Source organism: Dipodomys merriami, unplaced genomic scaffold (genome assembly GCF_024711535.1).
Source record: "Dipodomys merriami isolate MVZ:Mamm:240054 unplaced genomic scaffold, mDipMer1.0.p SCAF_488, whole genome shotgun sequence".
NCBI lineage: Eukaryota > Metazoa > Chordata > Mammalia > Rodentia > Heteromyidae > Dipodomys > Dipodomys merriami.
In genome coordinates, this window is record NW_027206055.1 from 100171 (window position 1) to 113866 (window position 13696).

Consider the following 13696-nt stretch of genomic DNA (forward strand, 5'->3'; position numbering starts at 1 on the left):
CAAGGTCAGCAAAAATGAACAAAGAAAAAAGAAAGTGAGTAATTAAGCTGTGGCTCAAGGTATGAAGCCTGCTAGCCTGGAGAAAAAAAGGTAAACAATGTAAACAAAAATATTAAAAAATTATTCCCAGAATCACATGCTCCAGTGCACTTTTCCCTACACCCTTAGTTTGCAGACAACCAGGCCAATGCCCCTGCTATACCCTGTATCTCTATGCCAAAAATTTCAATTATTTGAAAACTGCCTTCCGAGAATTGCCACATAGGGACCACATTGAGAATTATTGACCTCAAAAATATTTATTAACATGATTTCTTTTATTCTTGTGATTGTTCTATGTCATTCTCATCATTACTTCCCTAGCACCTAGCAAATTACCTAGAATAAAAATATAGAGACATATCTGCTTATTGAACATCTACATGTATATTTGGGATAATAAGCTAGTTTATATGGGGTCAACAACACTGAGCATTTTTTACAATGAGCCTCATACTTTGTAAAAAACAAAAACAAAAACAAAAACAAATAACACAATTTAACCCTCAAGAACTCTACATTTGCTAGTCAGCAGTCACTCATACCTCTCATCCTAGCTACTAAATGGAAGCAGGTGCTTGTGTTGTTAAAAATAGTAATGGTATAAAGGAAAAGCAGAGAATTATTATAGACTATAGGAGATCAAGTATACACAACTATATATAATTCATGATCATGTACTGGTATTAGTACTGGAGAAAAAAATGACAGGGACAGAATTGAGCCAATTGTCAAGACTGAAATATAGACAAAGATTAAGCAAAGTATGGCATTGTGATTAATTTACTGAAGCCGGTAACTACTGTGGCTATGTAATAATGGGACATTTTTATCCTGAGGAGAGCAAGATTAAAATAGGTAGGAATAGAGGACTATGATATATACAAGTTAATCTCAAATGTATGTCCACAAAGAGAACATACACACAAATAAGTGATTAAGCGAATGAAGGAAAATGTTAACTATAGTGAATTTTCATAAAAAGCACATAAATACTGTTTATATTCTTTTTATGACTTTTCTTAAATTTGACCATTTTTAAACAATACTAGATTGAATAGTGAAGAGATGCACTTGAACTGCAGAAGATGAGTTCCCGAGGAGTGTTCTGAGAGGGTTTTATGGAGAAAGCAAACATTAGGGGATAAGAATAAAAGATCAAGTGTTACCATATGAAAAATTATGGAAATCCAAACATTCAGACTACAACAATAAAGTACCAAGAGTAAGAAGGTTCACAGACACAGAAAATAACTCAGGGCTACTGTGGGTTGAGGGAAGGCAAGAGGCATGAATGGTTTAATGGCCCAAAATTTTTGTCAAGGGTGATGGGTATGTTTGGGATAAGATAAAGGTGATGGTTCTACAATACTGGAAATGTACTGAATGTCACTGAATTGTGGTTATAATAATAAATGTTATTACTATTTCCCTATAAAGAAAAACAATCATCCCATTTTAGAGGCTACTGTTTCCAGGAAACTCTCTGACATTATATACTCACAGGAAACCGTACTCTTTCTTTCTTACATTCAGTAGATTTTAAACATGTATTTCTTTATGTTTTTTTTTCTTTTTGAGGTCAAACCCTGCTAGCACAGGCTGGCCTGGAACTTTCTGCTACTTTGTTGCTTGAGGAATGTCTTTCTTCTACCCAAGACATTCCATAACAAAATTTATTTTCTAATAACAACAACAACCAAAAAGATCAATTATTAGGGTCCTTACCCTAGGACTTAGGAGCAAACAGGACATCTTGATTATATCAGTTCCCTCTGTCCAGAGAGCATTGTGTGCCTGGGGCTTACTGGTTTACAGAATGTCTCCTGAGCCTGGGAAAGATAGGTATAAAAGGAAAAAGCATCCCATGTCCTGTGCATGAGCAGGCAATGGAATATATGTTGTATTAAATATTTCTCTGGATATAGAACCTCTTTGCCCACTCTGACCTTGGATATTAACATAGCTCACAAGTCACCAACAAAGAGCAAGGCTTTTGTTCTTACTTCCATATTGTAAATGGTTACTATCTCAGTTTTTATTCACTGAAGTGTCACAAATAAATGAATCACAATCACCAAGAAGTAATAACTTACCCTGGCCAGTTTGTCTGGTTTGCAGGAGATGTGTTGGGAAAAACATCTCTGTTATCTCTTCAGAAAAATCTTCATCCCCTGAAAAAAACAAAGTTTTACATGAAAAACATTCCAGAAAAACTGCTGAGGATCACAAGAAAGGTGAGAAGGAAGAGGAGTGAAGGCAGCAGAAGTATGCATAACAATTTAATGAGCATGGAATATGAGTGCTTATAGAATTTTTTCCTTTCCTTCTCAAGTTTTTATGATGCATTGTTATCATTATCCATTATTTCACTATTAAACTTAAATGTCCAATTAAGACAAACATTTCTGAGACTTTTCTTCCACCACTGAATAAGCTGAAGCTACAGGCGTTAGGAATAATAATAATCACTTGGCCTTCTGAGATTTCTGGGCAGACTTTGTGGCCTTGCCAGCTCCAGCAGACTTCTTGTCCACATCTTTGATGCCACACACAGCAACTGTCTCCTATCACAAACAGCAAGATGACCCAAAGGAGGATAGTCAGAGAAGCTCTCCACATACACAAGGCTTGCTGGAACCATATGAACCATGACAGCATCACTAGACTTCAGGAATTTAGGACTAGCTTCCAACTTCTTACAAGATCTCTTTTCAAGTTTCTCTTTCCACTCAGTAAACTTGCAAGCAATTTACGCTGAATGACAATCCAGGACAGAGGCATAGTTAGCACTGATTTGGCCTGGATGGTTCAGGAAGGTCACCTGAGCAGTGAAGCTAAATGCTTCCTTGGTTGGATCATTCTTGTTGTCATCACCCACGTTGCCACACCAAACATCTTTGGCTGACATGCTTATAGAATTTTTTTGTGCATAGAATGTCGATAGATGTTCTTAATGGGCTTATAAGAGAGGTGGGCATTATCACACTTTGGCAATAAAGATAATGAAGGCTGGAAGAGGTCAAGAATTTCCACAAGATTTCTTAGCAAAGGTTAGGAGTTAAACCTTGGCCTCCACTCTCAATACTCTTTGCGTCACATTACAGAAGAATGAATGGAGAGTATGAAGCAGATATTGTATAAAGTAAATGGAATTCAGGGCTGGGAATGTGGCTTAGTAGTAGAGTGTTTGCCTAGCATGCATGAAGCCTTGAGTTTGATTCCTCAGTACCACACAAACAGAAAGAGACAGAAGTGACCCTGTGGCACAAATGGTAGAGCACTAGCCTTCAGCACAAAGAGGCTCAGGGACAGAACCCAGGCCCTGAGTTCAAGCCCCAGGACCAGAAAAAAAAGAAAAGAAAAAGAATTTTAAAAATGGAATTCAAGTTATGGGAAGAGTTTCAGGCAGAGAAAATGAGTGCCAAGATTAGGGGGTGAAAGCATAGCAGGAAGTTTAGTATAATCACAGCATTTAATGTAAACAAAGGAAAAAAGCAACAAAGTAGGATCCAGCAAAGACTAGGCCTTTACATCCTAGTAAGATTTCAAAGTTTCTAACGAAGAGATGAGGAACCACTGAATGAATTTTAGAACAGAGACAAGTAAGATCAAATTTAAATCAAAGGAAGATCATTTTAATGGCTGAGTAGAGAACTGATCAGCACTAATCTAGGAACAAAAAAAGGAAGTAAAATTGAGGGAATAATCCATGATCCAAGTGAGCAAGGTGATGTTTAAATCAGCGGGAGAAAGGATTAATGTTGGAAGGGTGCTAAGGAAAATGCTATCTTGATGATGGGAAAACAGAACACCTCACTGAAGAAACATGCAAACATATGGGTAAGTCAAGAGCAAACTATAATCAAGACAGCCAAACATACTGTCAGGAAATATTCCTTCTCTCTTTACACACCTAAATCCTATCCATTCACTCACTTTGAGACCAGCCAAAGGTATTAACCTTTAGAATCTATATATTTCTTAATCATCAGTCTATAGCTTAAAGGGAAAATTGTTACTGCTTTATCTGACCATTGTCCCCCAAATTTCCTGGGATTGGTGGGAAGAATGTATCATAGCTCATTTGTGTCTCTCCCTTGGCATTTAAGAGAAAGAATTAAAATGACTTAGCAATCCCAAGTATAAGATGGATTGTGAAGGTGATCTCATTAATACCATCCTTACCAACGTAACTCATTTAAGCAACATTTAACTATATCCTAATATGAATAAAAATCTAAAACCTGACTCGTAGGTTGTCATCCAACTAAATCCTACTGGGTGCAAGAAATTAATCTGAAAACATAATGACATACCTATATCACAAAATATAGACAAAATGATCCAATAGCATGCAGAATTTTTTTCATTTATATTTATCTCATTCTGTTCTAAAAAATTATTTAGTGTATACTTAGAATGTAAATAATATTCCAATATATACATTTAATTTACAATGTTCAGATATACAATGTATTATGTTTGAGTGTTAATAACTTTTTTTTGGTAAGTGTTGCGAACAAAATGAGGCAGGTCACTGCTGTGGCTCATGCCTGTAAACCTAGCTATTTGGGAAGTTGAGAATGGAGGATTATAATTTGAGGTCAGCCTTGGCAGCACAGTTTGTGAGATCCCTTCTCAGCCATAGCCTGTTACATTAATATGTGCTCATCCTCCTACACTAATGTGAGAGTCCAAAATTAAGAGGATCGCAGTTCCAGCCCAGCCTGGGCAGAAAATTTTAGGAGATTCCATCTCAACAGAGAGGCTGGACACAGTGGCAAGTGTCTGTGATCCTAACAATGACAGGAAGACTGAAATCGGTAATTGTAGTTCAGGCATGCATCCAGGCAGGAAACCATACTCTCCCTGAAAACAGTCAAGGGAAAGCAGGGCCCAAGGCATGGCTCAGTGGTAGAGTGTCTGCTTACTAAGTTTGAGTGAGCTGAGCTCAAACCCCAGTACCATCATAACAAAGGAAAACAATGGTGGAAGATCACTACCAAATACTTTCCACAGAATTAAGTATATATTGGGCAGGAGTGTGGCCCAGTATTAGGCTAGGGGTATAACTCCATGGTAGAGTACTTGCCTGAGGCTTTGCATTTGGTGACTGGCATTGAGATGAGGAGAAGTTGCATCGAAAGTATGTAGGATGGTGCTGGTGGCTCACGACAATAATCGGCTACTCAGGAGGCTGAGACCTGGAGGATGGACGTTTAAAGCCAGCCAGGCAGAAAATTCTGTTTAGATCTATCTCCACTTAGCAAGAAAAAGACAGAGTGGTGCCGTGGTTCAGATTAGTAAGACATCAGCTGAGTTCAAGCTGTGGTCCTGGCACCAAAAACAACAATAACAAAATAAATAAATAAAGGAATAAAGTGTGGGCTTTGGAGGGACTTTGGAAAAAGGCAGGACTCTCCCAAAATTGGAAGACATATTCTTAGGCAAAGGGATGGCAAGGTCCAAGAATGCTGATAGAAAAAGATGACCAACACTACCACAACAGCAGGTTCCTACCTTTATCCCCGTCAGCTACTTCCATTTTTTCAGTACTTCATTGAGATATCATTAAATGCCAACATCACTGCTGAATTCTCAACAAATATCACTGAGGAGGGCTGGCAAAGAGTGAGAGGAGTTGGGTAGGAGTCTCTTTTCAGAGTCATTTCTGGTGAACATATTAGACAAAAATCCAACTGTTTAGAAAATCCCTCAGAGTCCTCTGAATGGTATTTAAAGTTCAAGATTCCCATTCCTACACCAAACAGATGCTGATTACATGAACAAATGCAATTAATTGCAGAAAAAAGTTTATAAATAACACAACTGTCATATTGAGGACTAATTAGAAAGAATGCAACTATCTAAACACATCACAATGGCTTTATGTGTTTCCTAAGTTAAGACTTCTAAAAAGCAGATTTTTTAATCTATTATATCTTTGGAATCATTAAAATAATTACCATCTCTTGCTTATGACTATTATGCCACTTATTGAATACATTATTTCATTTTTGTTTTGTTTTGTTTTGTTTTTGCCAGTCTTGGGGTCTGAACTCTGGGCCTGGGCACTGTCCCTCAGCTCTTCAGCTCTTCAGCTCAAGGCTAGTGCTCTACCACTTGAGCCACAGTGCCACTTCTGGCTTTTTCTGCTTATGTGGTACTAAGGAATCGAACCCAAGGCCTCATGCATGCAAGGCAAGCACTCTACCACTGAGACACCTTCCCAGCCTCTGAATAACGTATTTCATTTAGTACTTATTTTAACAACCTGTAAGGAATTAGATTGGGTTACCTTACAGATGAGAAAAGAGCTCAGGATCGCAGGTCACATGGCTTTAGTAAAAGACAGATCTTCATTTTGACTCAGTGGATAACTCCAAAGCCCATCATAGTTAACTGCCATCTCAATACTTCAGAAAAACATTAAGAACTTATGTTCAAAAAATCTTTTTTTCTTTTTTTGTGCAAGTCCTAGGGCATGAACTAAGGGCGTGGGTGCTGTCCCTGAGCTTCTTCAGCTCAAATCTAACAATCTATCACTTGAGCTACAGCTCCACTTTGGGCTTTTGGTAGTTACCTGGGGATCAGAGTCTCACAGACTTTGCTGGTGAGCTGGCTTTAAACCCAGATCCGGGGTCTCAGTTTCCTGAGTATCTAGGTTTACAGGTGTGAGCCACCAGTACCTGGTCAGAAAACATTTTCTAATCAGGAATCAAGCTTTTACATAGACTAAGGAATCATTTATTTGTAAGATGTTATACAATTGTCTAGTCTGACTTCTAAAACACGATGCTGAAGACAACAAACAAAAAAGAAAATGTCCCAGTCTGCATAAAATCCATACTAAAGGAGTAACAAAAGTTTCTCACTGAGAAATATTCGCTTTGTAGAAAACTTGAAGACTAGTTATTTTACAGTTGATGAGAAATAGAAAAAAATCAAAGCCGGGCGCTGGTGGCTCACGCCTGTAATCCTAGCTACTCAGGAGGCTGAGATCTGAGGATCGCGGTTCAAAGCCAGCCCGGGCAGGATAGACCATGACACTCCTATCTCCAATAAACCACCAGAAAACCGGAAGTGGCGCTGTAGCTCAAGTGGTAGAGCGCTCGCCTTGAGCTGAAGAGCTGAGGGACAGCGCCCAGGCCCAGAGTTCAAGCCCCTCGACCGACAAAAAACAAAAAAAAAAAGAAAAAAATCAAATGAGGTTTAGAGATATCAGTGGCAAGCACACTGACAGTTCAAAGAAGTAAACAGAGAGCCATCTTTAAAAGCACTAATATTTGGAAAATTTTCATCTGGCAGCTCTCAAACATGCTAGTCTCAGGACCTCTTAATACTCTTAAATTTTGAGAGCTCCCAAAGAGCTAATTAAAAAGGTAAGGTGGCTCAGTGGTAGAGTGCTTGCCTTGCATACATGAGGTCCTGGGTTCGATTCCTCGGCACCACATAAGTAGAAAAAGCCAGAGGTGGCACTGTGGCTCAAGTGATAGAGCGCTAGCCTTGAGCTGAAGAGCTGAGGGACAGTGCCCAGACCCAGAGTTTAGGCCCCACAACCGGCAAAAAAAAATGTTAGTAGAGCCAGGAACTGGTGGCTCTCACCAGTAATCCTAGCTACACACTCAGGAGACTGAGATCTATAGATTGCTATTAAAAGCTAGCTGGAGCAGGAAAGTCAATGAGATTCTTATCTTCAATAAACTACTCAGAAAACAAAACAAAACAAAAAAAAACCCCAGAAGTACAACTATAACTCAAGTGGTAGACTACAGCTCAGGATCAATGCCTAAGTGCTGAATTCAAGCCCCAGGACTGGCACAAAAATAAATAAATTAAATAAAAAATAGGGGATACACATGCATTCGCATGTGCATGCACACACACACGAGAGAAACAGACAGATATGTTAAAAAGTAGAACTCAGCTAATGAGCAAAGCATCAGGTATTGAGTCCTAGTTTCACAACCCAAACAAAAGAAAATTTAGAACTCAAGTGTTTATGGTAGTTTTGTAAACTTAAGAACAAAAAACACTGGGGATGGGAAGGTGGCTCAGTGGTAGAGTGTCTTGTATGCATGAGGCCTTGAGTTCAATTACTGAGCACCACATAAGCAGAAAAAGTTGTAAGTGGTGCTGTGGCTCAAGTGGTAGGATACTAGCACTGAGCTAAAGAGCTGAGGGTCAGCACCCAATCCCAAAGTTTACTCCACACAACTCACCAAAAAGAAAAAAAAAGAAAGAAAAGAAACACTACTTATTAATATACACTTATTGAAAAAAAACTGTATTTTCCAAAAAAGGTAAAATTTCAGCAAAATAGTCCCATTGTTTTACATCTTTAATAAATCTCTTCATCCTTTAGCCTAATGAAAGACACCTGTATTCTCTCATCTGCTTTTATACTGTCTGTTGGGTTATGTTGTTTCAAGTATATGCAGAAAATCTACCTTACAAAGTCACTTAGTTAGAAAAGGAAGAAGTATTTTAGTTGCCTTCTCAGATTATCAATAAAGCTAATGCTGGCATACTCCTTAATATTACACTAAAACTCAACTAGTGGTCATCTCTTAAAATTTAGTTGTAATGAGATATATAGCAATGAGCCTGAAGCTATACCATAAGATTTTCTGCTTGGATGTATTAAATTAAAAATCAGTTAGTCTTTTCTTTTCTTTTGCCTGTACATGATTTGCTAACATCACACATTAAATAATGGGAAAATACTCACACTGAGTCACACAAATCTTCCAAATGCTGACCAACTGTCCTGAAATCAATGAATATAGCTGTTATTAACAACACAGATTTCATCAGCATAGTCTGTAAACAGCACTGGGAAGCTACAAAGCTCAACAGAGCAATAAATACATTCTACAAAATTGAAACTTAGTTTGAATGTGTATAATGACTCATACATCGTTGCTTTTCTCGTCGTAAAGGCTCATTTCATTCACTTTTAAGAAATGTTCACCAAATAAAATTCTAGTCTCTATGACCACTTGTATACTTCAGAGTGAAAATGTCATTCCATGGCAAAGTAAATAGTTCATTTAAACACTACAAATGGGCTAGGCACTGGTGGCTCATGCTTGTAATCCTAGCTACTCAGGAAATTAAGATCTAAGGATCATGGTTCAAAGCCAGCCCAGGCAGAAAAGTCTGTGAGACTCTTATCTCCAATGAACTACTCAGAAGAAGCCAGAAGTGGTACAGTGGTTCAAGTGGTAGAGCACTACCCATGAGCAAAAAAGTTTAGGGCAACATCCAAGCCCTGAGTTCAAGTCCTAGGACCAGCTTAAAAAAAAAAAAAGACAAAACTGAATTCATTGGATTCCACTTTCTTAAAATAGCCAATTAGCAGAGAATATGTCTTAGAAATATATCTAATTAAATGTTAAAATAAAACAACCCTTAAGATTCATTTGTCCAGAAATTACATTTTATACTAACTGCCACATTACCTAATTACTATAAAAAATGAGCAGCTTCAACATTCATATTTTCTAAGAGATACAGGCTTTAAATTGTGGAGGCAGGGAGGGGGAAGATTGTCACTCATGTTTTAGGTACTACCACCTTTTCTGCCTCAATTCAAGATGGGATTAAGGATCCCACAAGTCACGAGGCACAGATGAAGTATCCAGAGATATAAAGAAACATTAGCCAAACTGAGGACAAACTCTGAAAAGAGCAATCTTTAACTGTAATCACTGGCAGGGGGGTATGAACAATATCAGTATGAGGGATGCTAAGAGGAGTCTGACAGGGAAAAAAAAAAGAAGACATAAGCAAGAGGCTGACGTGTCTGAACACCTAGATGGGGGAAAGTTGCAAAAAGAATTCTACATGAAAATTCTCACTGCAAAAAAGAGAGAGATGCAGGGTACCAGTGGCTATCCTTGTCAGACTGCTACTCAGGCAGCTGAGATCTCGGGATCACAGTTGGAAGCCAGCCTAGGAAGAAAACTCCATGAGACTCCTATCTCTAATCACAAAAAATAAGCTGGAAGTAGGGTTGTGGCTCAAGTCCTTAAAGGTCTAACTTTAAGCAAAGAAGGTCAGGGACAGCAAGCAGACCTTGAGTTCAAGCCCCAGGACCAGCACAGGCGTTGTGCGTGCACACACACAAACACACAAATTACTCTAGTAATAATAAATAATCTAGTAACAATATTAATATTAATAATAATAATAAATACCCTAGTAATAATAAATACTCTAGTAATAATAAATACATTGCATCTTCCCACTCCGATTCTGAATTTTCATATTACCTTTTTTCTCTCCTTCCTCTTCCTCATAAAATTCTGCTAGGGAAAATGCTTCTGAGTTGTTCTGATTCAAATATGAGAGCCTCTAATTCTTCTACACTCAGAGAATTAAGGAAAGATTTCACCTGAATGAAAATAATAAAATATTGTGTAAATATTAATGAAAAAATTCTCATAAGGAGAAAAGACTGAAGAGCTCATGCCAGCACAGCTCTCTGTGTGTGTGTGTGTGTGTGTGTGTGTGTGTGTGTGTGTGTGTGTGTGTGTGTGTGTTTGTGTTGGTCCTAGGGCTTGAACTCAAGGCCTGGGGGCTTAGCTTTTGTGCTCAAGTCTAGCACTCCATTATTTGAACCACAGCACAACTTCCAGCTTTTTGGTGGTTAATTGGAGATAAAAGTCTCACAGACACTCTTATCTGAGCTGGCTTCCCACCATAATCATCAGATTTCATTCTCCTAAATAGCTACGATTGAAGTACCCAGTTCTAATTTTTTTTTTTTTTTTTTTTTTTTTTTTTGCAGATCCTGGAGCTTGAGCTGGGAGCTATCCCTGAGGCTCTTTGTTCTGAAGGATAGCCATATACACTTGGAGCTACAGGACTACTTCCAGCTTTCTGAGTTATTTATCGAAAATGACCTGTCTGGTCTGGCTTTCAATTAACCTCAGATCTCAGCCCCCTGAGCTAGGATTAGAGCCAGAACTAATTTTTTTAATAACTGTAACACTAAAGGGTAGATATTATAGAAAAATAGATAGAATTTGAATTTCCAAAATTAATATAGGCCAAAAGATAAATGAAAATTATCAGTGCTTAAGCATGACTTCGAAGCCCAGGCAGAAAAAGTCATGAAACACTTATCTCCAATAAACCACCAGAAAAAATACTGAAAGTGTTGCTGTGGCTCAAGTGGTAAGTGCCTGCCTTGGGCTGAAGAGCTGAGGCACAGGACCCAGGCCCAGAGTATAAGCTCCAAGACCAACATAGAAGAAGAAAAGAAGAAGAAGAAGGAGGAGGAGGAGGAGGAGGAGGAGGAGGAGGAGGAGGAGGAGGAGGAGGAGGAGGAGGAGGAGGAGGAGGAGGAGGAGGAGGAGGAGGAGGAGGAGGAGGAGGAGGAGAAGGAGAAGGAGGAGAAGAAGGAGAAGAAGAAGAAAGAAGAAGAAGAAGAAGGAGAAGAAGGAGAAGAAGGAGAAGAAGGAGAAGAAGGAGAAGAAGGAGAAGAAGGAGAAGAAGGAGAAGAAGAAGAAGAAGGAGAAGAAGAAGAAGAAGAAGAAGAAGAAGAAGAAGAACAACAACAACAACAACAACAGCAACGACAGCAACAACAACAACAAGAGGAAGAAGAAGAAGAACAAGAACAAGAACAAGAACAAGAAGAACAAGAAGAACAAGAAGAAGAACAAGAACAAGAACAAGAAGAACAAGAAGAACAAGAAGAAGAAAGATTGGCTTAGATTATCAGAGGAGATGAACTAACAGGAAATTATATACAAATTAGCAGCTACAACAGGCTTTTTGACAGCTAAAAACCCATGACACTGGAGAAAAAACAGAAAATTAAAGACTAAGGTGAAAGAAAAGGATATCTGATACTAAGACCTCTGTTCTTTTTCTTTTTGCTTATGTGGTGCTGAGGAATCGAACCCAGGGCCTCAGGCATGCAAGGCAAGTGCTCTACCACTGAGCCACCTTCCCAGCCCTGTTCTTTTTCTATAATTTTAAGAGAAATAACATTTGACTTATTCACTATTTCTAACAATTAAACAGTAGGGGATATTTTTCTTCTATTATAATATTTCGAGCGACCCACATCTCCTTCAGAGACACATTTCATAGTCCAAATATACAAAGTGAAAAGAAACCATGCAACGTTTTTTCTTTGAAGACTCTTTTCAGCTGGGAGTTTGGGATTGGAATTACCTTTATTTCACTTTCTTGGGAAAGCATCGCCAGAACTTCTAGATGTTCTTGAAGTTCATCAAAGGGTAGCTCACAATGAGTTTTCTTGTCTGTTTCATGGCTACATCATTGGAGGTCCTTAGCTCTTCTTTTTCCTTGGCCTCTTTAAAACCTAAAAAGAGATGGAAGCATAGATACAGCAAATAATAAGAGCTCAAGGGAAAGTTTTTAAGAGTGGAGAGAAGCAAAGCTAAGTTCCAGTATAAAGCACTACCCTTCATTTTTGGACAGCAAATCAAATTCACTAAGGATCAGGAGCTGCATAGAAAAAAAAAAAAGAAGCTAAACAAAATTTGATGCTAGACAGCAACACCTAAGGAGCCAAATGCATTTCCAAAAGTGGTTTCAACAGTAACCTAATAAGTAATCTTGATAGCACTCAGGATTTTGTACTGCACTGACAGAGGCAACTGCAGAAAGAAAAGAGCTGGCTGTTTGTCTAAGCATTAGACAAACCCATAAAAAAAATCCAGCCCATAAAAAATGCCTTAATTTTATAATGCATTGATAATTCTTTACAAGAAAACACACTAACGGAGTCCCAAGGTAACAAAGGGAAAAATTCAAATTAAAAAAAAAAGCCACAAACAACAGAAAACAGCAATTAAACCAGTAAAGGTAACAGTACCTGAGACAGTGCAGAATTCCGGTTCATCAAACTCTTATAGTCATTTTAAATACAGGACTCCGTTCTGCTATTACATCCATTGTCTTCTTCCCAATGAATTCTAAGGCATCTAAACTCCCGCTAATATTGTCCTTTCCCTAGAAAGCAACATCAATGTCATTACTACAATACTGGGAAAATACATTTGCATGTATTGTGGGGGGGTTTGTGGCAGTCCAGGGACTTAAAACTCAGGGCCTAGGTGATGTCTATGAGCTTTTTTCCTCAAGGATAGTACTCTACCACTTGTGCAACAGCTCCACTTCCTGCTTTGTTTGCTGGTTCATTAGAGAGAAGAGTCTTGCAGATTTTCCTGCTTGGGCTGTCTTTGAACCACAACCCCAGATCTCAACTTCCTAAACAGTTAGGTTTACAAGCATGAACCACCAGTGCCCAACCATTTATGTTTCAATTCTTTAAGAGTGACTTACAATACTAAGTACTGGGAAGAATGTGGAACAGCAAGGGAAATAATTACACACTGCATGTGGAAACATAGTAGATTCTCCTCTTTGGAAAACTGCTGGCCAGTATCTACTATGCTACATATATGTACAGTGGTTCATCAGAAGACAGCTTCATGGTACAGTGCTTGCCTAGCATGCATGACTCCCTGAGAACAATTCCTCAGTACAACAGGAAATAGCACTGTGACTCAAGTGGTAGAGTGATAGCCTTGAGCAAAAGAAGCTCAGGGACAGTGCCTGGGCCCTGAGTTCAAGCCCCAGTATTGGCCAAAAAAAGACATAAACAAAA

General features: G+C 38.6%; 1 protein-coding gene across 40 annotated transcripts in view; it reads right to left on the reverse strand.

Moving 5' to 3' along the window:
- The window catches only part of LOC138809148 (protein FAM114A2-like), a 138880-nt gene that overhangs the window by 10322 nt on the left and 114862 nt on the right, over positions 1-13696 (reverse strand). For 29 of the 40 annotated variants that reach the window (XR_011366728.1, XR_011366717.1, XR_011366725.1 and 26 more), the window contains 8 exons: positions 12902-13038; positions 12235-12385; positions 10320-10441; positions 8774-8812; positions 5563-5713; positions 5135-5376; positions 2136-2213; positions 1768-1871 (listed from right to left, as the gene is read on the reverse strand). The gene's annotated coding sequence lies outside the window, so the exon portion shown is untranslated. Of the gene's footprint in view, positions 1-1767; positions 1872-2135; positions 2214-5134; positions 5377-5562; positions 5714-6340; positions 6459-6625; positions 6732-8773; positions 8813-10319; positions 10442-12234; positions 12386-12901; positions 13039-13696 lie in introns of all 40 variants that reach the window. The other 11 variants (XR_011366721.1, XR_011366720.1, XR_011366722.1 and 8 more) reach the window with 11 other exon arrangements.